Raw genomic sequence first — 20497 nt, forward strand, 5'->3', positions numbered from 1 at the left:
GATTTGTTCCAGGCATGTGACTATGTTTGTGGTTCTGCACCTATAAATTTCTCACAGTCTGATCCTATGGATTCTTGCGCTACTTTAGCACTAGATAGCACCCCAAAGCAAAGTTTGCTGCATGTCCAATTGGATATGTTTTTCTGATTCAATCTTTTTTTTTTTTTTTAATAATAAAAGGAATTTTTGGGGCCCGGCGTGGTGGCGCAGTGGTTAAAGGTCCTCGCCTTGCACGCCCGGGATCCCATATGGGCGCCGGTTCTAATCCCGGCAGCCCTGCTTCCCTTCCAGCTCCCTGCCTGTGGCCTGGGAAGGCAGTCGAGGACGGCCCAAAGCTTTGGGACCCTGCACCCGCGTGGGAGACCCAGAAGAGGCTCCTGGCTTCGGATCGGCATAGTATCGGCCGTTGTGCTCACTTGGGGAATGAATCATCGGACGGAAGATCTTCCTCTCTGTCTCTCCTCTCTGTATATCCGCCTTTCCAATAAAAAAATAAAAAAAATAAATCTTTATAATAAAAGGAATTTTTTTTAATTCAAAGGTATAACCGGATAAGTAGATTTGTTTTCAACCATTGTTGTGAAATGATTTTTTAAAAGATACTACCAACTTCTTTGTAAACAGCAGATACATACTTCAACTGTGATGACCTATTTTTTCGTGGCTAATGTACATGATTAGGCAAAAAATAGGTAAGCTCAAATGGATAGAATGTCAAACAGTCAAAATTCTGTGTGTGTCCCCCACTTCTTGATCGGTTTCTGTTCCCACTTTGTCTTCTACCATCTTTTTGATTTCCTGACCGACTTCCTTCTCTGTCCCTTGTCCTGACTGGCCAGATCGACCACCTGCCTGGCCCAATTGGCCTAATCGGCCCCCTGACCAACCACTCCTCTGTCTTGCATTAGAAGATGTACTGAACTGGCAAAAAAAAAAAAAAAGATGTATTTCTGTCATAATAGTCTTCAATTTCAGGTAATTTGGCTGGTATTGAGTGTGTCCAGTCTGAATTATGCCACTCTGCCTGTAATCTTTCTGAGTCAGTTGTAGGAACATCAAAGCAAACACCCGTGTTTCCTTTTAGAAGGCACATTCTGGCAACGTGGGCCACGGCATTACTACTCAGCTTTCTATTAAGTTCCTTCCAAGCACAGTTGACACCTTGATTTTCTTTAGGGCTTTCCAGAGTCATGGTCACAAACCCCTTACCAGAAGTGATCAAAGATCTTGGTTCAAAGTTTGATGCACCAGAAATATGGGCTAATGTTGCAGCCAGTGCAGCCACTGCCCCTTTCTCTTCTATCAGTCTCTGAGCTGATGGTTGGAAAAAATCAACAACAGTAAAAGAAACAGAAGCCAGAGGCTTGGTGGCATCCATGCTTTTAAACTTAACTAAATCCTTTGTAGAAGGAACACCTACATGGTTAAAAATAATTCCTGCTTTTTGTTCCATGTATCATAGTTGACTTTTTTCTCTAGGTTGATAAAAAACATATACAAATTCCTGTCCGGCCAGCTCTTCCAGTGCATTCAGAGTGATGGATACAGGATTCAACATTCTATGGAGAAGAACTCTGAATTACCAGGTCAACCTCAGGAATGTCCAGACCACGGACAGCAACATTGGTTGCTAACAGTACTTTAAAATTACTTTCTCTGAGGCCTTTTGAGTGATTTCTCTCTGTGGCTGTGCAATGTCCCCATGTAAACACTGGGCATTCTGTTTCATGTGCGGATTCCGGGCCATTTCAGTTACATTCTTTTTGGTCTCACAAAAAATAATAGCTCTCCCTTCAGACCCACTGTACACTTGAAGGACATCTCCAATAACTGCTGGCCTCTGAGACGAATGGCATTGGATGGCCAAATGTTCTACAGTAGTTGCAGCCTTTTGAGTCATTTTTCCAACAAGGTCAACCTGTTCATATCTGGATTTCATGTATTTTTTTTGCAACTTTGTATACCCACTGTGGGCAAGTTGTGGGAAAAAGTAAAGTCTGAGGATTGTCTTCAGAATCGGCTTTGTAGGATTCACGGATAATATCTTCAACTTGTTCAGCAAAACCTAAATCTAACAACATTTGATCCACTTCATCAAGTACAACACGGTGTAGCTTAGAGAGATCCAGTGGGCCACTGTGCAGATGGTCTTTGATTCGACCAAGTTTCCCGACCAATGTGTCAATACCATTTCAAATATGATTAATCTGGCTTTGATATGATGTTCCACCATAAAAACAGGCAATACTGAGTTTTCTAGTTATATCTTTGCAGTCTTTGGTTACTTGGTTGTCCGGTTCCCTTGTTGGAACCAAAACAAGTACCTTTGGTGAGTGACTTTTTAAAATTTTTCTTGATTTCTTTGGAGCCTTTCAATCAAGGGGAATGTCTCCCCTGTTCCTGTCTGTGCTTGAGCAATCAGATCCTTTCCTTCATACACAGGGCCAAAGGTCTTAACTAAAAAGAAAATAAGTATGCCACTCTATGACCTTTCAGAAGCTTTATAATCTCTTCCGAGATTGAGAAATTAGAGAAGCTCCTTCTTTCTGTTCATCCGTTAGGGTCTTGTCGCAAGAAGTCAGAAGTCAATTCATAAGTACTGATAGGAACTCCTCTTGTTTATTATCACTTGATTTGTGAGAATTGTCCAAGGAAGATATACGTTTTGATTTGTTTTCATATTCAATACTTCCATTTGGCAGAGATGTTTTCTTCTTGACCTCAGAGATGTAGAGTATTCATCTGAAAGTCTGTTAAATCTTTCTTCAGTGTCTCCATTTAGCTGTTCTCTCATTTTAGCTTTTTTGGACTTGGGACCATCTAAGTCACCTGCAACACCATTTTCCCTTGTTTCTGATTTGTCATCTGAGTCATAATGGTGCATTGACTTCCTTCTGTTCCTCAAAGGTCCACATGAGGGACTTCCTTTCGCCTCTCCTTCCTCTGGCTCTCGGGCTCCTCCAAAGGTTCTTCCATCTCCATAATATCCCCCCAAGGAGCATCCCAGGCATTACCGGCTGCTGTGCCTCCACCAGCCTCCAGGGCAGCCATGGCATGAAAGGAACCTGATTCAATCTTGAAATATTTCCCAGAGTCAAATTTGTTCTAAAGCCGAAATTGATTGCTGTTCAGAATGAAATAGGAAAGTTCCGAAAAAAGGGGGCAGTGTTCTTGTGAGAAATAGGAACCTGTTCTTGTGCCTGTGGCAGGTTCAGACTCTTCGTCCTGTGTCTGCAAATGCTATGGTGCCTGATCACATCTACAGCTCAAATTCTACCCAGGCCACTGCAGCCTGGGGATAGGACCAAAGTTCCTTCTGCTGTGATCTTTCTGCTGCTGAGATGGGCTGACTGTCTGATGCCGTAGTTGATGTTGACTGAGGTATGAGGCGACTCAACCGGCATCATAGTATGCTTCTTGGCACTGAAATGTTTAGAGACTCTGTAGGCACTGTCCTGGGATTAGGATTTATTCAATTAGCCTGGCGCTGAGTCCCAAAGCAATACTGTGATCCTGTGTTGTCTGCCAAATATTGTAGCTCATAGGCAAGCACTAGCTGGGTCACATCAGAGTCTTACAATCACCTGGCTCTGTACAGTCATGGATGGTGGCTGTGTATAGCAGGTGTACAAGAGGCTATTGGTGATACACAAAGAACAAGTATGTCTCATCAACGTTCAGGTGTCCACCTAATATTAGGGCAAGTCTGGAGACACTGTCCACAGGCACTTGCCTAGAGAGGGAAGCTTCGGAATCATCCAGTGTTGGGCTACCCCAGCCCATTAGGTTCTAAGATATGGACACACAGTCCCTTTCTGTCTTCCCAAGGGTAGAAAAGATTATCAACACAGCCCTCTGGATCACCCAGACTGGTCCCAGGCTGTTCGCACCTGAGGCCCACTGTCATCAGTCCCCACCAAGTCCCAGAGGCATCTGACAAATCCATCCAAGGACAGTATTGATAGCAAAACAAATTCAATCCACCAGAGCGTCAATCTTAGCCTGACACCAAATAAGACCTCAGGCTTGGTCTACAAGCACCAGCCAGTGGGGAAAAGGCTTTTGGATTTAAGGAGCTGTTGAGTCTTGGCCTGCTGACCTGATTCTGAACCCCAAGACTGATATCATCCTGACCTCCTTCTCCTGGTCTTTCTGTGTGGCTGGGGGCAGGGTTCAGGTGGCAGAGTGGGGCTCAGTCTGATTGAATCCTGGAGCTAGAATTGGAATTTAGGATTTAGTTTATTCTCCCACGGGGGAGGCATTTCTTTTCTAGCCATGCTTCCTGGGAGCTGTGGAGAAGTGACAGCAGCAGCATTTTATTTTTTGTGCCTATGTTCTTTCTTCAAAGTGACTTTTCTTTTGATTATAATGAAACAAGGCACTGTGGTCCTTGCGCAGCTGTTGCAAAGATGACTTGGTGTGTTCATGTTGACGTCTGTGTGAGGAAGTAATAATCAAAGCTTTTTGCCCATGTACCAGTCACTTTTGCTCCCAGTTCTGTTAGTGTGTAAGCTGAGCAGCAGCCCCTTACCATAGATATTTAAAGAAAATTCAGTGCAGTCAGAAACAGATGTTGAATTTGTATGATACCATTTTTTTTTTCAGACAAAGAATTCTGCATACATATGTCATAAGATTTGGTGACCTACTTTGATGACTTACTGAAATACCCATGAACCACCAGGCTTCCTACTCTTGTTCATCTTGCCACAATTCCTGAATGCCCACCTTGTTGTTTCTTTTCAATTGATCTTGTCCCTAGAAAGCCTCTATTATTAACATTCAAAACCGATGACTGAAAAGTCCACAATTATTGAGAAGGTTTGGCTTTGTGGCTTGCCATATTTAGAAAAGGGTTCTGAGTAGCAAACTTGGTCGAGGTAGATGGGAATCGTGCCTAGTGGAGTGCTGGGAGAGTCCTAGGATTGGAAGGAAAAGCCCAGAGGGAGAGGCACCGAGCACTCCTCTCCTATACACATAGGTTCCAGGAGAAACGTAACCTAGCACTGGAGTGAAGTTACCATTCCAGCAAGCAATCTCCCACAAAGGGTGCCTATTATAATTAATGCATCTGAAGCCATCACTGGTTTACTCACAAATGGCTGTAAAAAGCTAGGAGCCTGGAATTTCATCTGGACCCCTTACATAGGTATCAGGGGCCCAAGTACTTATGCTGCGTCGTGTAGTTTTCCTAGGTTGATCAGCAGGGAGCTGGATTGGAAGTGATCCTGGAGCTCATGTGGGATGCTGAGCTCTCAGGCTCATTTGAACTTGCTGTGCCACAAGCCTGGGCCCTCAGTGTACTTTTACAATAGGATTGCTAACAACACTAAACTCACCTTGGAGTCACTGCAGGCATGTGAAGGAGGTGTTATGATTACTGTGGGGTGGATGAAAAAGACAAGGCTTGCCTAGGATGAAGAACATTCCCAAGGTCATGCCACAAAGCTTAGGTAGCATTTGTTGTGTGTCTGCTTTCAGAACCTGCTTTATCACACTGTCACCCCTGGGGAAAACAGAGCACATGATTTGCTTTTAAATCACAGAGAGAATTTACGTACTGAATGGTAAACCCAAATGGCAGCTAGCACTTACATGATGTTCACTCTGCTGGTTACTGTCCCAAGGGCTTTACACCTGAGAGCTTATTTAATGCTTACAGTGTGCCTTGAAAGTAACTGCTATTACTAACTACATTTTACAGAGGGGATTCAGAATCACAGAGTGGCTGAGTGACCTATCCAAGATTTCACTTGATGGAATGAAAACTGGATCTATGTTCTTATAACAGAAATTATATACAGTTTCTTTCTGCCTTCTTTATCAGTGATTTATCCGTATTGATCTGCCAGGCCAAGAATAAAAATTACATCTTAGGCCTGAGACTAAGAGAGGTCTCAGTTGTCACAAGGAGGAGCAGGACAGCAAGCAGGGAGTGTGACTTGACTATGATCTCATCCTCCGCTACAGAAGCTGCAGGGCAGCAAGCAGTCCGTTCTTGCTGAGAAACAGTGGGATTCACCTCTGGCAAGGAAAGCAAAGGACAGAAACATGAGCTGCCATCCATTGATTTCTTTTTCAACATTAGAGGGTAAAAAAAAAAAAAAAAAAAGATAGGCAGATGATAACTCAGCACTTTGAAGCCTGACAGGTTGGGCTGGTGCTAATCAGATCTCTAGGAGACAGTAGGCAGAGTCACAAGGAGCATGAAGGAAACCTTGAGGTCACTCCATGCTGTGCATCCTGAGTGGCACAGCTACTGCCAACACATTTCAGTTTTCTAAAAGCGAATGAAAGCAAGGGGGAAGAGACTTCCCAGAGTGAAGAGTCTGGGATTGAAGAGTAGGGAGGTGGAAACATTTATTTCTTTTTAAGCATTTAATCAGAGTTAAAAAGAGAGAGGGAGAGAGAGAGGGAGAAAGAGAGAGAGAGAGAGAGAGAGCTTCCATCCTCTGATTTAGCCTCCCCCCCCCCCACCAGAAAAAATGAGGCTGAGGCCGGCTAAAGCCAGGAGTGTCTTCCAGATCTCCCTCATGGGTGGCAGGGGCTCAAGGACTTGGGCCATCCTTTGATGCCTGCCCAAGCACATGGTAGGCAGTTAGATTGGAAGTGGAGCAGCCAGAGCTCCAACTGGCATCCATAGGGTTGCTTGCTCTACAGGTAGTGGTTTAACCCTATATGCCACAGAGTCAGTCCTAACAGAAATGTTCTTGGTTGACTTTAGGTTTCACATAAGTCAACAGTGTCCATATGGTTATAAAAAGAAAGGTGTGTACACTTGTGTTTGTGCCATCATAAACTGAGTATGCAGCATGAAGAATTCCAAAGGTGGGAGGTGGGCCTCATGGCGCACAGCTGGTTGAGTTGCCACTAGGAACACTTGCATTACCTATCAGAGTGTGCAGGATAGAGTCCTCCCTCTGCTTGAAGTCACTCTGCCAACATGCGTCCTGAAAGTCTGGACACAATGGCTCACGTAGGTGTGAGATCTGCACAGTTTCTGTCTTTGGACTAGCCCAGCCCTGGTTATTGCAGGCATTTGGGGGTGATAAACCAGTGGAATGGAGATTTCTGTCTCTTTGAGTTTCTCTTTTCTCTTTGTCTTTGCCTTTCCAAAAAAAAAAATAAGTAAATACTTAAAAAAATATGAGTGTTAGTAGTGATGATTCCATCCTGTTGTTGCATTGGTCAGAGCCCACTGGAGTATGGAGGGTGTCAGTTTTGAGCACCATGTTCAGAGACAGTAGAGCTGGAGTGAGCAGGATGCTGGTCAACTGTTGCCCTACAAATGAGGGATTGGAAAAGAAGCCTCCCAGCGGGTAAGAGGGAAGGCAAAGATCTTGAGTACTGAGAGATGATACTCAGAAAAATGTTCTTCCATTCAGAACAGTAAGTAGAGTTTTGTTAGTAGTTGGATGTTGGTGTACTCTGAACACCATTTGGAAAATCAGACTCCTTTATCCCATTCCTACCTATTGCCTTCTGTAGCCTTTGTTAACAGGTGCATGGTTTTTATTTGTGATATTCACTTCTTGCTGGCATATTCCCAATGCCTAACAAGTACCTGAAAGATTGTATCACCTAGTATATAATATTGGATAAATGAGTGAATGCATGAGTGAGACATCAATAGCAAAAGTATAAAATCTATGGAGACAGGGTGGTGTGACTGTTCATGTCTCATGGCTGGGGTACCAGAAAGCACACTTAGCTGAGCATTTGTCCAGTGGAGGAGGAGTTAGGCCATCATTTCTAGGCCGAGAGCTTTACAGCAGTTCATGGAAAGGAAGAAAAAGGAGAAAAACAGCTGCCTAAAGATTTGATATGAAGTTGGTACTGGCTATTGGCATATGCTGGACGGAATGAGCTCTACTGTGAAAAGCCCTACTGTTAGGGCTTTTTGTTTTTAGATTTATGCATTTTACCTGAAAGAGTTAATGTGGGGAGAGAAAGAGAGAGAGAGAGAGAGAGAGAGAGAGAGAGGTATCTTTAGTCTGCTGTTTCACTCCCCAAATGGTCGTGATGACCAGAGCTGGTCGGATTTGAAGTTGGGAGCCAGGAGGTTCTTCTGGCTCTCCCACGTGGGTACAGGGGCTCAAGCACTTGAACCATCTTCCACTGCCCTTCTAGGCCATTATCAGGGAGCTGGATCAGAAGTGAAGCAGCTGGGACTGAAATCAGTATCCATAAAGAATGTCATACCACTTGCAGAGGATTAGTGTGCTATGCCACCATACCAGACCATGGTTTTTTGATGTGGATGAATTAACACCCTGGGTGGACAAGGAGCTCTTCATATATATTTGGAACTAGAGACCCATGTGAATTGTTGGCATAAATAACACATTGCAGTTAGAGGTTAACGATGTGGGCAAGTGGCTGGAAGGCAATGAGGCTACTGTGCTCTTTGAAAGCTCTTCTGATGCTTTCTGGACTTCTTTACTACCTTGTAGACCCATCACTCCTTATCTGTCCCTATTGTCACGTAGCATTCTGCTGTGTATCTTCCATCACTGTGTTCACGTTTCCTCTTTATTAGGAGCACCAACCATCACGTCTGTGCACATCTAAGCCAGGGTTCTTCATTGTAGCTTGATTCGAGCTACAAAGACTCTGTTTCCAGCTAAGAGCACATTCACAGAATGAGGACTTCAACACCATGTTGGGTGGGCATGGCTTTTCCCACTGGAAAAATGATCAGAACATAAGGTAGGGCATGTGAGACGTGGATGAACCCACTTTTCTGGAAGTTCAAACCTTGCTTCCCCTTCTGACTTTTTGAAATTGCTTGTGTAGCAGGAACTGGTACACTTTTAAGACATCCATGTTCAGATATTACAGGAGAGTACATTCTCCCCTGATTTGTTTATGTAGGAAACGTAAAGATATGCATGAAAATAGAAACAGTTTAGTTCCAGGGTTTTTGCTTGGGTCTTTGTGGAGCCACGGTGCAGGTTTTTTATGGGGCTGATTTCCCTGTAATGGGATTCTAGCTCTCTCTGGGATGAGAAACTGATGGTGGTTATTTTTGTTTGTGTATCAGCTACTGGTTCAGCTCAAGCTAATTGAAGTCTGACCTGTTTTTCCTTCTTTCTTCCATTCAATATCTATTGCACTCCTATTATATACTGGATGCCTCAAATATTGGTTTTAAAACACTTTGCATGTGATATTGTGACCTTGTTTCATCAATGTTTAAAACATATCTAAAAGTTCATGGAGAATGTGCCGGTAGCTTTTCACATGGCATGCAGGCCTTTACAATTTCTCCTGACATGTTGGTGGTTCATGAGGGCACTTTAAAAAATTTGTGGAAAATGAATTGAAAGTTAAATGTATGGCTGGCGTTGTGTGACTGCGAGTTAAGCCACTGCCTGCAGTGCCAGCAGTCCATATCATAGTGCTGCTTCCATTCCTGGCTATTCTGCTTGCTTCACACACACAGGGCAGCGGAAGACGGCTCAAGTACTTTAGGCTCCTGTCACCCTTTGCTGGATACAGCTCCAGATATCTGGCTTTGTTTTCTCCCACCTCCAGCTGCTGTAGCCGTTTGGACAGTGAAGCAGAGTGTGGAAGATTCTGCTTGTCTGTCTGCATCTCCATATTTCACATAAATGCAAAAAAATTGTTTATTTTGATATTAAAAATTTAAAATCCGTGCATAGTTTTTTCACGATGAAGGTTTTTTAATGAATTAAAAAAAAAAAACTTCCAATAGCAAAAATAAAGCAAGCTAGAGCATAGGATTCCTGAGATTTTCACAAAGAAGTCTCTGTCTTTTTCATATAGAATATAAACAACAGCATGTTGATGTCCCAGCTGCTGACCCTGAGGGTTCCAGCCCTAAGATACAGCCAATGGTTTGTGCAGCAGAGCAGAGTGGAAACCAGCTTGTGTCTGTGAGGATGTTGCTGAGTAACTACCTTGATCAAACCTTGTACTAGGACATTCTTTAATTTGAGCAAATAATTTTTTAAAAAATTTAATTTTATTTTTTAATAATGATTACATGTTTGATCAGGGAGGGAAGGATTGAGATTTAGGGAAATTGGGTGAACTCATTGCTTCCAAGTTTGCTATTTCTTCTTGTTGTTCTTGCGGGCAGGGGAGAGACAAAGGGGAAAACCACTCATGACTTTCCACATGTCCCAGTATCCAGGGATGAGGAACCATCACCTCATATCAACCCAGAGTCTCAATGCGTACATATTCCGAGGTTTCTGGCTGAGTGGTTTGGATAGTTCTGAAATGCTGCTGTTTTTACTGATCCAAGGGGATGTCACCCTCCCAATGTCCACTGGCTCCATGCACTAAATTTTTTTTGCTGTCATCGTTTGTTTGGGTTATTTGTCTAGTTTGTTCTGTTCTCCTTCTTCTGCTATAGCACCAAATGTGCTGCCGTATCCTCCTATTACAACAGGGTCTGTGTTCACTGTTCCACATTTTTATTAAGTATGGCATGTTCTTACAAGCAAGTCCAAGTACCCGGGTCAGCCATCCCAAACATCGCCAGATCCTCCTTCCTTGGGGCTCCCAAACCCGGTACCCACCTAGTAGGCAGGACCTGAGACAAGAAACAGGAGATACACGCCCTGTCGGAGCCCCACCCCCGGGGCTCATATACCCGGCACCCACCTCTCTTGTCGGCCCCGTGGCCCAGGCCAGGCTACTTGAGCCCCAGTGGATCCCCCACGCTTGGGGCTCATGAACCTGACACCCTCTAGAAGGTGGGCCTCACGACCTGGCCCAAACAACCCAAACCCCACCAATTCCCCTATCCCCGGGGCTCAGGAACCCAGCCCCCACCACACTGGTGGGCCCCAGGACCTGAACCAAGCTACCTGAGCGCTGACAGATCCCCCATCCCTGAAACTTATATACTCTGCCCCTACTGGGCCCAGGCTGGTGTGACTCGCCTCATCTCAGCGTCCACAGTCTTATTGCTCAGCCTGTACTACTTTAGTCTGCCCCCTGTTCTAGCTGTTGCTGGTGGGTGCTGCAGCCTATCCCAGCCAAGTCTGATTGCTGTCCTGGTCCTAATGTGAACTGGTAGGTGTTGTGACCTGATCCAACTCCTCCTGCCCCCTGCTCTGGTTCTCAGATCTGTCAATGAGCATTATGTGCTGGCCCATACTGGTCTGTCCTGACCTGACCCACATGTATGCTGGTGGGAACTGTAACCTGGCATGGTCTGGGCTGCTCCTTGCCTTGCTTCTTGTGCTCATCTGCAGGGACTGCACTCAATGAAGGAGTTTCCCAAGCTCCTCTCTTGAGTCTCCTCCCAGTGGCAGTTCTCATGCACACCAGTGGGTCATTGGCTCAGGCTGACTTTGTCCACCTCCTGTTCTGACAAGAACAGTGACCTTGTTCAACCAGCCACACCCATTCTCGTTCTTGGGTGTTACAGCCCAGCGAAACCTGGTCTGTGCACAGACACAGCTTTCACATAGTTCAGTGAGACTCAAGACCTAGCCTGACATGTTCTATACCCAACCTGGTTCTCACGAGTACCAGTGGGGGCTGGAGTCTAGCCCAATATGTTGCTCCACAGTCCCAGTGCACACCTGCACTGGTGCAGTCTGTAGCTATGTACAGCCACACCTGCTGTTCTCAATCCTACTCTCATTCTTACCAGTGGGAATCCCAACCCAGCTGGGGCACCCCCTTTGCTCCCCAGCAAGGCCTAAAACCATCTACCATTCTTGGGCAAGCCAGCAGAGATTACAGTTCCACAGGGGTGAGCCCACATTGCCCCCACAGATTCTGCTCTCAGACCCACTTCTCTCTTGTTCTCCCCTCCAAACCAATTTGGTGTCAGTCCCCTACTTACACACACATGTCATTGAGTTATCAATGGAAGTCCCTCAGCTGTAATTCTGAACCTGGGCATAAAAACCACAGGTTATCTCTCACTACCACCTGTGTGATCCCTTCATCCCCCTGTAAACCAAGACCCTCTAACCTTGAGGGTATGCCACCGGGTGGCCTGAGGGGCTTCACCTAGCACCTTTGGTACCTGCTGCAAGTGCCCCTTCCCAAGGACGGCTACACGGCCTGGCTACAGGCACCTGTGTGTGTGTGTGTGTCATGCAACCTAACCTTCAGAATGGGCTAGTCCTGGAGGCCTGCTGAGCTTCCCTCCCCCACCCCACCCCTTCCTGCCGCCCCCAAGGAGCTAGTGTGCTCAGCTGTGCATACCTGTGCCAGCAAAATAAATTTTGAAAGTAAACATTGAAAGGGGGCTTGGACAGAGTGTTGACTTCTTGCATGCTAAATAAAATCTCCAATGGACCGAAGCTCCATTGGTTTGCATTATGTAAGCTCTACGAAGGCTGAAAGCCATGGGAAGGCTAAAGGGCGTGGCACAGCTGCGCTTGGCAACGTTCTGTCCTTCCGCAGGGTTTCAGGGGAGATTTTTACTGTTGTGTTTTGTAAAAGGGGATGTGTAGTGAGAGGAGAGCACATGCGTGGTGGCGGTGGTGGCAAACTCAGGAATTGAGCTGTATCTTAAGGGAATTGCATGGCAAACACATACCTTTTTGTTTTTGTTGTTGACGCTTTTCTCAGGGACATGCAGATTTAAAAGCCTTTCTCTCCTTTTATAGTCCCCAACTTACTGCATCTCAGCAACCTTGACTGGGTGGTGTGATACTGGGGAGTAGATATGTTATAGATAGTGGGACTTCTGGCTGGGATTATTCTAGGCTCTTCCCCTCCCCTTAGGGGAAAGATTTCAAAACACACTCATAAAGGTGTGCAGGAAAAGAGGATTTACTGACAATAAATAAAGGAAAAGTATGCATGCAGGAAATAAGTGACCAAGAAAGAGAGAATGAAGAAACACAAAAACAAGCAAAAACCTAAAGAAAAACAAAACAAAGCCTCAGTGTGGTCTGGGCCATGTTTTAAACTATCAGAAAGCATAAGGGTTGGGGCCTAGGGTGGGGCGTAGTTGAATATTCAAAGGGGCAGCGTTTGAGTGTTTCCCATTTCCAGGCTGATTTCTGGGAATTTCACAAGTGTCATTGTGTCAGGTGCATGATGCAAATAGGGGTTCTGGTTCTGGTATAGTAAAACAACAGTGACCAAAAGGTCATTCAGGAGACATGCCTTGAAGCCATATTGATCATTTCTTTCTGGTTTTGGTTTTAAGTTTGCCACATCGAGGAGCTTGTGACTTCCAAGGTGGCACCTAGTGAAAGGAAGATTTGGATAGTACACAGAAAGGGAGTTTATGTGGTCCAGACTAGGTTACTATAAAAGCTAGACCAGGCTGTCAGGTTGAGGCTCGACACAGCTGTGGCATGAGTTGGCCAGGTCTATCCCTTGGCAGGTTGGCTGAAGCCATCGCATAGGAGGTGAGATGGAGCTGTCACACTGTAGTCCATGCTGCCATGTGGGTCAGCCTCAGCTACTATGATGGGTGAGTCATGGTTGAGGCTGTCTCCAAGAGCGTCAGCCCGAGATATTAAGTTATGAGTCGGCTACAGCCATCAAAGCACAGCTCCTTTGTTCCAACTAACTATCCCTAAATACCTGCCCACAGCAGAAGGAGGGGGCCATAGAGATAAGCCTATCTATCAGAGACTGAATTCAAGTTAGGTTCCAAACCCCATCAACAGAACTGCACAAAAGTGCTAGTAGCCACAGAATTGCATCTTTAGGATATAACTCCCACCCACCCATTCCCATTTGTAATGTGCTCAGATCTGAGAAAATATTAGCAAGAAGGGCATAAATCCTATGCAGAGTGGGGACTGATGATTATTTAGGAGAATTGGGTTTTGTACGCTTCCCTCAAGAGTGAGAATTGTTTGCATGTCACCATGGTGATGCTAAGATACAGGCATTGACTTGGACAAACATTTGAATTCTTTTTGCCAAGTAGCTGTTGGCTTCATTCATTTCATTCAGCCAGTACTTGGCTTAATGTTTTTATCCAAAATCACGGAAAAGTGAATATGATTTCAAAACTATGATCAGAGTCTATGAGATGTGCTTTAACTTACTTTTACTGGGTACTTTAGGATGCTTTTGAGTAACTGAGGATGATATGATCAGAGGTTGAGATGTTGGATGTTGCAAGATCTCAAGGGTTCATCAGTCATCTCACATTTGAGAGACAGAACGAGAACGAATGAATCCTCTATATTCTCAGTCATTCCTCAAATGCCACAATAGTCCAGGATATGCCACGAGTCCCAAACTTAATTTGGGTCTCCCATGCGAGTGTTAGGGACCCACGTGCTTGAGCCTTCACCTGCTGCAGGACATATATCAGTAGGAAGTTGGTATGAGACGCAGAGCTGGGCCTCAAGTAGACACAATCCAATCTGGGATGCGGGTGCTGAATAACCACTGTGCCACTCTGAGATTTTTTTTTTTATTTTTAAAGATGTTTTATTTATTTATTTAAAGTTAGAGTTACAGACTGAAGGAGAGAAGGAGAGAAAGATCTTCTATATTCTGGTTCCTTCCCCAAGTGGCTGCAATAGCCAGAGCTGTGCCAGGAGTCAAGGAGCTTCTTCCAGGTCTCCCACGCAGGTGCAGGGTCCCAAAGTTTAGGATCATCCTCTACTACTTTCCCAGGCCACAAGCAGGGAGCTGGATGGGAAGTGGAGCAACTGGGATACAAACCTGTATCCATATGGGATCTTGGGTGTGCAAGGAGAGAACTTTAGCCATTAGGCTGCTGTGCCAGGCCTGACTGAGAGATTTTTATGGTTTTGTTTTATTTGCTAGGTTTACTTATTATCTATAATCCTGTTTTGTTATTTTGTGGTTTATTTAAGGGTTATAATATACAGCCTTGCTTTTGTCCCTTCATGACTAGTTTATTGCATTTAGTGTAATGTTTATGAACTTTATACTAATCAAACTTTATCAACTTTAGTTGTACATGTTTACGTGCTTCACTGTGACATTTTGATGTGTCTATGCAGTGTGTGTTGTTGAAAAGAGTGTGATCAATATTTTAATTCCCTAGGTTTAGAGTGTCTCTCCTCTACTTTCTCATCCAGAATATTTTAGATTTTGGAGAACTATAGTTTGTCCACTGTGCTATGTAATACTACAAACTTATTTCTTTGATCTAAATTGTATTTAATGTCTATTTTCCAAATTCCCTCTACCCTCACTGTTATGCCTCTGTTAATCATCATTCTGTGTGTACAAACTGAGCATTTTTGGGTTCTTTTAGGTCCTCTATGAGGAAGCACATGCAATATTTGTCTTTCTGTGACTGGCTTATTTCACTTAACATATGCCATCCATTTCCATCTGTGTTACTGAAACTGACAGGATTTAATTCTTTTTACGTGGTTGAATGCTACTCCATTGTCTCTATGTATACTACATTATCTTTAGCCGGTCATTTGTTGGTGGGCATGTTGGTTCATTCCATATCTTATGTATTGTGAGCAATGGAGCAGTTAACATGGTAGATATAAACATGATATGTATGTGTGTGTGTGCATGTGCCCAGGCAATTGTGGCACTACTAGATCGTAATCCAGTTCTGTTTCTAGCTTTTAAAAGAAATATCTGCATTGTTTACATCTTTTGTTATTTACCTTTGTTCAGCTGATATTTTATTACCACTTTACATATAAGATTATTTTCTCCCTCTCTAGCCTTTATGCTATCACATACATTTACTTGTACAATATAACTCCTCCAACATGTTATTGCTACTTACGCTTGAGTAGCATAATTATACCTACATATATGTATTGTTTTATTTGAGAGAGGGTGTGAAAGAGAGAGAAAGCAACCCTTTATCTTCTGGTCTCTACCGCAAATGCCTGTGACTGGACCAGGCTGACACCAGGAACTGGTGCTTCAATCTTGGGGATGACAGGGTTCCATCCATCTGAGCCATCATTGTTGCCTCTCACGTTCTGCTTCTAGAATCAAGAGCCAGAGCTGGGTATTAAGCCAAGATGCTTCAGTGTGGGATACAGGCAAATTAACCAGCATCTTAAGCCTTAGGCTCGATGCTCAGCTGTGAATAGTTTTTGTTTTTTTATTTTAAAGAGATTACATAATGAAAAAAAATATCCTACACATTTATCCATGTAGTTCCCAGATCTTCTTGCACTCTCTGTTCTTGTATGGACCCTTATTTTCCTTTACCTTTAATGGTATATATATTTTTTTCAGCTTTTGTAGATTAAAAAAAATCTTTTAATTATCTTTGTTTTGGGAGGATATTTTCGCTGGATATAAAATCCAACCTTGAGCAGCCTCAGCTTCCTAGATCTCTCTAGGGAGTGTCCTGGATTCTTGTCTGGGTCCCTCTCTCTGGATGCCAACCTGAAGATTCACTCAGGACGGTCAACTTAGGTACCAACAGGACTCCCCTCTCATTTCTTAGAGGCCAGTATATTTCCTTTTTTTTTTAAAGATTTATTTTTATTGGAAAGGCGGATATACAGAGAGGAGAGACAGAGAGGAAGATCTTCCGTCCGATGATTCACTCCCCAAGTGAGCACAACGGGCCGATACTATGCCGATCCGAAGCCAGGAGCCTCTTCCGGGTCTCCCACGCGGGTGCAGGTTCCCAAAGCTTTGGGCTGTCCTCGACTGCTTTCCCAGGCCACAGGCAGGGAGCTGGAAGGGAAGCGGGGCTGCCGGGATTAGAACCGGCGCCCATATGGGATCCCGGGCGTGCAAGGCGAGGACCTTTAACCACTTGCGCCACCGCGCCGGGCCCGAGGCCAGTATATTTCATGCACAGATGTTCAATGTCTCAAAAACCTCTCTTTCACATAATTTAACTTGTTCTGCTTCTTTTGTTATTTTAGATAGGAGAGTCCATTGGGCCCTGTGATTACATCTTGGCTGAGCATGCAAATAGAGAATACTAGAAATGGCATCTTAGTGCAGTTGGAATATGATTTGCTGCTGTAGAATTTCATCAAAAGCCAGGGCAGCCCACATGGTCCTCAGACTGTGGGTAGTTGATCCTGAGACTTTTTTGTTTTGTTTTCTTGGCTCTTCACTTCTGCTAGTACCATGCAGTCATTCTCTCTTTTTCTGGGGTCAGGGTTTTGCTGCAAATGTGTGCGAATTTCTCTCAAAGAAACATGCTAATTTCTTGGATTCCAATCTCTCTCTCTCTCTCCCCACATTGTAGACCTTTTCTTTTTATCTGGAAAGGCAATCAGTAATGGGCTCTTGTCAAAGCCATTGGGGCTTTGGGTATACAGAACCTAAACCATAGACTTCTTGACCTGTTCTTGTTTTCTACCCTTCTTTCACATTCTTCTCTGGAGACAATGTAAAGAAAGGTGACTGACTAAAGAGAGGCGATAGTAAGTGGAGAGAAATGCCATGAAAAACACGCTTTTCCAATTATACTAAAGCATTGAAAATTACTCTTAATTTTGCTGAGATACTTGTCTTAAAAAGTAGAAAGTATTTTTTTAGGAAGCATGTATTATCAAAAGCTTAGCTTCCAATATTTTGGCATTGCTATATTTGAATAGAAAGAGTAAGCTAGATTTAGGATATGTAATTACTTGGCTGTATCCAACAGTAGTGTTCAATATGGCACACAAGGCTATTATTTTTAGCTTCCTGAATAAAGATATTTTTCTCTTTTTAGACTGTAGACTTCCCTTCCACATCCACTTAAATTAACCTTGATACATTATTGATGTATCCTCAATACTCAGTTCCTATACATAATAATTTTTATGCAATAAATTTTTAAAGAGATTTAAGATGCTTAATCGCACAATTGTGGGACTTTGAGTTACTAAGCAAGGCTGTCACAATCCTACTTTTCTAAAGTTATAGTCACAGGACCCTGAAACAGCCCCAATTCTGACCTTAGGTAACTAGGACTTATCTCTTGTGTCCACACTGTGAGATGAATTTTCCCCTGACTCCTGGGTTGCCCCAAACTTTGTTCCAAGTTTACACACTAGGCATTTACTGTGCTTCAGACCCACTCCAGGTCAGCTTTGTAAAAGCCAGGAAAAAGTTGCTGCAGGTTTTATCTTGAGCAGCTAGAAAGATAAAACTACTATTTACTGATCAATTGGGAAATAACAAATTTGGGCAGGGCTTTGGGGGAAATCAAGAAGCTGTCCTCAAACATTGATTTTTAGATGTTGATAGACATCTGTCTGTCTCTTATGCTGTAACTGAATATTGCAAATGGGTAATTTGTGATGGACAGAAATTTATTGGCTAATGACCTTGGAGTCTGGGAAGTTCAACATGAAAATGTTGGCTTCTGGTGAGGATCTTTATGTTGTGTCATCCCATGATCAGAGACAGAGATATTCTTACGCATACAAGAAAGTATAAAAGGGGCAAATGTTTTTTCATACGAAATTCACATTCATGACAACAAACTGACTCCTGGTATAATGACATCAATCATTCATAAGTGAGTTTCTCCATGACCCTCAGGTCCCACTTCCCAACACCAATCATACAGTGGGTCAAGTTTCCAAACATGAACTTTGGGAGACATGTTCAAACCATAGTATCCATCATTTAAATGGAGAAGTTGACAGTTGGAGAAGTCAAGTATAAAGCTGTGTATTTTAACTAGAAGCACAGATTTGAGGGTCATCAATGTGGAGATTGTATTAAAGTCACAGATCTGCATGGGATTGCCAAGCGGGTGAGCATAGAAAGTGAAGAGGAGTGAATTCTTTAGAGATTTGAAGATCCCAAGGTGAAGCTAGCCCGAGGAGATTCAAGGTGAGTGGCCAAGGATGACTCTTTGAATTGAGTTAAGTAGCTATGCAGGGGTTGTAGAATTTGTCTTATAATAATAATAAAAACATATGAAATTCTGTAAGAGAGCCAAAATAGTAAGCTCACAGTCCACAAAAACCCAACATTTGGACTGGTTTTTATAAATGCTTATTCTTGCATTGTATAATGACATTGATATTTCTGATGGAAGCATTATACTGCTCCAGGCAGATCTGGGAATGGGTAATTTCTGATTTGGTACCACTCTTGGGAGAAAGGATGGACAAAGTCTCTTGGCAAAGATGGCAAGTGCAACCAATCTAATGAGGAATGCTAGGAATGCTTTGATGTCTTGATTTAAATATCCCAGTCATAGATGAATTCTATTTGTATATGAAGCTGATTTAAGATGCAGATAGATGGATTACAAGGATTATATACAAGGCCCAATGGAGTGTGAGGTGAGACCAATTAGCTATGGAAGTGCAAGTCTTGAATAAAAAAACTCTCAAGGTCTAACCTCCCACCTGATATGGAATTCTGTTACTATTACATAAGGAATCATTTGTTCCTGTTGCCTAGGCGTGGTTTCCATAGCAACATTCCCCATGCTCACTGAAAAGTTGGTTCAAAACCTCATGCCTGGTCCATCCTGATGTCCCTCCCTGGATGTTTGTTTCCCACAATGTGGCAGATTATTCCAAGTACATGATTATGGTATTGTAAATAGGTCTACACTGACGCTTTAAAAAAAAACCCTATTTAAATTTTTTTTCATGATATAGTTTCACAGACTCAGTGATTTCCCCTTCCACTCTCTCCATACCCCCTTCCCCAAAATGATTTTCCTTATATTATGACAATAGTATAGTTCTTCAACAACAGTCACAAGTCTATCACTCTGCTATTTAAGTGTATCATGACATAAGTATAGAACATTATGCTGACAGTTTTTGAGATCAGTCAATGGCATCATCTTTCACTTTACAGATGGCCACTCTTATGAGAAATGTGCACTGTTCCTTAACGGGTTCTGTAACACGGGTGTGAAGAGAGGCCAGGTCATGTGGCAAAAAAACAACCCTCTGAAGTCCTTCATTGACTTCTTCCAGCATCCGTTCTTCAGGTCTTCGGTGATTTTCCTCTTCAGCAAAGTAAGGTTTCCTTGTAGCAGAATGTTGAGGATCTTCCTAGGAAAACCGGGAATTTCCAAAGGAAAATTTCTTATTGGGACAATTTGATATCAAATGACTGAAAAAAGTATGAGTTTTAGAGCCAGGACATTGTGAGTTTAGCTCTGGGTTTCAGTTTTAGGAAATCTTGCTTACTTTTAGCTCTCCTGTCTATCCTAGCACTTTGGTTAAGATGAGGTTTGTGTTCACAGCAGACTCTATTATAGAATCAGCTGCTGGTGAGGTCCATTGTCATGTTCTCATATCCTAGCCTTTGGCCATGTTTTGCATGCGATTATTCTTTTTTTTTTTTTTTTAAAGTTATGACCTAGTTTCATAGGCTCTGGGATTCCTCCATCCCCTTCCCAAGTCCTCCCTCCATGTTGGATTCCTCCACATTGTTGCAGTAGTACAGTTTATAACCAGCCATGATTCCTTCATTGCGAGCATGTACCATGCATAGAGTCCAGTGTCTTGTTGACCAGATAAGTTCAACACTTTCATTGGGAGACCATCACTTGTCTAAAAGTAGAGCTGGCAGAATATCATCCCCTCCAATGAAAAGCCACAACACAACATCGACAATAATTTACAACATCATGGAGTTA

The 20497-nt window shown here is 43.3% G+C and overlaps 1 pseudogene across 1 annotated transcript; it reads right to left on the minus strand.

The window, feature by feature from the left end:
• Positions 1 to 664: 664 nt before the first annotated feature.
• On the minus strand, positions 665 to 2899 carry LOC121165570 (annotated as a pseudogene). Its single transcript, XR_005885286.1, has 2 exons — positions 945 to 2899; positions 665 to 913 (listed from the first exon to the last, which is right to left on the minus strand). The product of XR_005885286.1 is annotated as an ATP-dependent RNA helicase DDX50-like (transcript).
• Positions 2900 to 20497: the final 17598 nt, after the last annotated feature.

The sequence above is a fragment of the Ochotona curzoniae genome, unplaced genomic scaffold (genome assembly GCF_017591425.1).
Source record: "Ochotona curzoniae isolate NIBS_2020 unplaced genomic scaffold, NIBS_Ocur_1.0 contig_899, whole genome shotgun sequence".
In the NCBI taxonomy this organism is placed as follows: Eukaryota; Metazoa; Chordata; class Mammalia; order Lagomorpha; family Ochotonidae; genus Ochotona; species Ochotona curzoniae.